Source organism: Balaenoptera ricei, chromosome 7 (assembly GCF_028023285.1).
Source record: "Balaenoptera ricei isolate mBalRic1 chromosome 7, mBalRic1.hap2, whole genome shotgun sequence".
NCBI classification, from domain to species: Eukaryota; Metazoa; Chordata; class Mammalia; order Artiodactyla; family Balaenopteridae; genus Balaenoptera; species Balaenoptera ricei.
In genome coordinates this window covers 45759231-45762667 of record NC_082645.1, presented here as the reverse complement: position 1 = coordinate 45762667, position 3437 = coordinate 45759231, and the positions used below count along the sequence as shown (strand labels likewise).

Genomic DNA, 3437 nt, shown 5'->3' with positions numbered 1-3437 from the left:
TTAAATTGAATAGTTGTATATTTTTCTATGAAACTGTCCACACTCTTCCCTCACTCTCCTTCCAATGACAGGTATTTGAGAGATAGACAGGTTTAAGGGCACATTCTTTTGAAATGGAGCAGAACAATGTTAAATGATCCACAAGACCAATGCCTAGAATTAGACCATAGAAGTATAATACACAAACCAATAAGCTCACCATCCTGAGGACTGTAAAGATACTAGAAATATATTTTCTCTTTCTTTGCTGTGGTTTAGTCTTAAGAGGTCTGTATTTCCAGACTTACAGGAAACAGATACCATTAAAATATAGTCAATTATTATTGGTGAAGTTATTCATCTATTTAGTGAAGGAGGTAAAACTAATATTAGTTCATATCATCTTACACTTTGAATTAGTAATAAATTGTACTGAAAAGTCAGATAAATAGAGGATATGGACCTTCTCTGTCTAGTAGATGCTTCCAAGGAAATATAATTGTTTGACTTGCCAAGGAAGTAAACAATTATCTCATAATAGGCTCTTGGTGGAATTAAGATTGTCACATATTTCATTTAACATTTGTCACTGTAGAAATAAATTCACAGATGAAATTTTTGATTTGATCTGTTTGTTTTTTCTCAGGTGGGTCAAATTTTGGCTAAAGATAACAGCATCATGGATATTCTAACCTACCGAAATTTTCTAAACTTGTCAGATAATAACAATCACCAGGATACTTATTATACCTGTAGGTTATCAGTTAAATTTGCTGAATTTGTGTTGGACCCCAAGAATCTGGTTTTTTAAACCTGAAGTCCAGGTAATTCTTATTTTTCAACGTACTTGGACAACTGCATCTCTATACTATTTTAATGAATGAAAAAATTTGGAAAATTTTCAGGTCTTTTTGATCAGAAAGTACCCTTTTTTTTCCTTTGAGATATCTACTTTCCTTTCCAGATTTATCTCTCACCATTAATCTGTTTGTTTTTAAGAAATCGTCATGATTGACTGCCTACATGCTCCCTTTTTCTTTTGCCCATGCGGTTCTTGCACTTCGAATCCTGCTGTCCATGAGTTTCCTTCACTTGGCTGACCACATTCATCATCTGAGACTTAAATCTAGTGTCCTCTAGGAATGGCTCCTTGACATCCTATGACCGAGATGTCTCCACCTGTTGTACTCTAAACCAGTTGTGCCTACCATTAATGCTCAGCATTTTTCACTGGACTATTATTTTTTAAATCTTCTCAACTAGACCATAGATTCTTATGGGCAGGAACACTATTTATTACTCTTCATGTCCCCCAACTAGCCTAAATCTAACAATGGATGTCTAATAATGTTTACTAAAGGAATGAAGAGTACAAATTGTTTAGGTTCTATCTTTATAATTTTAAATCTCTAAACATGCATATCTTTTAGGAAATGTGCCTATTTTCCTTCTTGGTGTGTCTCCCATCTACATGAAGAACTGTCATGGCTAGTTTTATATTAGTAGCAAGAGGTTATTAACACAAAAAATTTAATTAACTAGTTTTAAAAAATTATAAAGTAATATATATGCAGATAGTGTAAGGAAATGTAAATTAAAAGTGAGCCTTCTTACCATCTCTAGTTCATGATAGATAACCATTATTAACAGTTTCTTGTTTGTACGTCTAGAAATGTTAATATACACAAAGCATATATAGGTAGATATAAATATCTTATACATATTCATATAAGTACAAATACACAGACACACATATATGTTTGTTTTGTGTATACTTTTATACAAGTAAGATATTATGTTTACATCTTGGAAAAATTCATATTAACTTATATAAATCCACTTCATTCTTTTAATTAGCTGTATATTATTCTACTTTATCATGATATAGTTAATCCCCTCCTACTGGGTAGTTAGGTTGTTTTAATTTTTTTCCCAGTATAAATAACACTTCAATGAATGTTCTTTCATACAATTCTTTGTGAAGTGAAGAATGTTTCTAATTAAAGTAATATGGATTTTGGATACATATTTCTGAATTAATCTTAAGAAAGACTGCTACAATTTATACTTCTATCAAGAAGAGAATGTTTCTCCATACTCTCACTAATTTTGTGTTATTCAATTTATATTAGGGTGATCTCATGTGTTTTAATTAGCATTAATTTACATACGAGTGAACTGGAGTATTTTGCATGTAATTAAGGATTTGTATTGCTGAAGCACATTCGTTCTTTGTCTTCATTTATCTTAGATGCTATTATATCTCAGTTTTTCTCTGCTTTAAAGCTCTCCCAAAGTTTGTTTTTTCATCTTTTGTTCTCTAGTTCTCTGTTCATTTTCAAAACTCTAGTTTCCATACCTTATTTGAAATATAAAATGTTTTATATAAGGTTAGTTTTCCAGTTTTGCCATTATATTCGTTCCATTAGAAAGGATCTGAGACTGATACAGACTTAACTTTTTTTCATTTTTTTTAAATCCTTGCAATTTAATGAAATTTGAACAGTAATATTTCCTCTGGGTTTTGATTTCCAGTAACTACTTACCTAGAATTAATAATACTTACTACCTGATCCACAATTACAGAAAAAACTTTCAAAGTTAAGAAACAGTCTAAGTTCAAGGTATAAAAAGAATATTCAGGGCTTCCCTGCTGGCTCAGTGGTTAAGAATCCGCCTGCCAGTGCAGGGGACAGGGGTTCGATCCCTGGTCCAGGAAGATGCCACATGCCGCAGAGCAGCTAAGCCCATGTGCCACAGCTACTGAGCCTGCGCTCTAGAGCCCGCGAGCCACAACTACTGAGCCTGCGCTCTAGAGCCCGCGTGCCACAACTACTGAAGCCCGCGTGCCTAGAGCCTGTGCTCCGCAACAAGAGAAGCCACCACAACTAGAAGCCTGCACACTGCAACAAAGAGTAGCCCCCGCTCACCGCAACTAGAGAAAGCCTCGCACAGCAACAAAGACCCAACAGAGCCAAAAATAAATAAATAAATGCATAAATTTAAAAAAAAAGAAAGAAAGAATATTCATTTAAAAATATGGGATGCTTCCCAAATTTGGGTGTCATCGTTGCACAGGGGCCATGCTAATCTTCTTTGTATATGTCCAATTTTAGCATATGTGCTGCTGAAGTGAGCACTAAACTTAATTTTTCTAATTATAGATTTGCCTATACTGGTATAATTTGTGTGTGTATGTGTGCTCCAGTATTTAATTTAACTTGTTTCACTGCTACCTAAGTGCTTTACTAAGTGTTCTGGAGCTGCACTTGATGAAAAACACTAAAATAATCTGCATTATAAGTTTTGTGTATGCTGAGTCTTCAGAATATTTCATCTATCTTCATCCAATCCTAAAATAATAAAGATAAGCTGGAGATAACTTTTAATTATTTTAGTATTTTAGTAATTTCTTTTTTTATTGAAGTATAGTTGACTTACAATATTTACGTATTAGT

The 3437-nt window shown here is 33.3% G+C and overlaps 1 non-coding gene across 1 annotated transcript; it reads right to left on the bottom strand.

Annotated features, from left to right (window-relative positions):
• Positions 1–3012: 3012 nt before the first annotated feature.
• LOC132369434 (U6 spliceosomal RNA) lies at positions 3013–3119 on the bottom strand. The gene has a single exon (XR_009504409.1). It is a non-coding gene; the product is annotated as a U6 spliceosomal RNA (small nuclear RNA).
• Between the last annotated feature and the right edge of the window lie 318 nt (positions 3120–3437).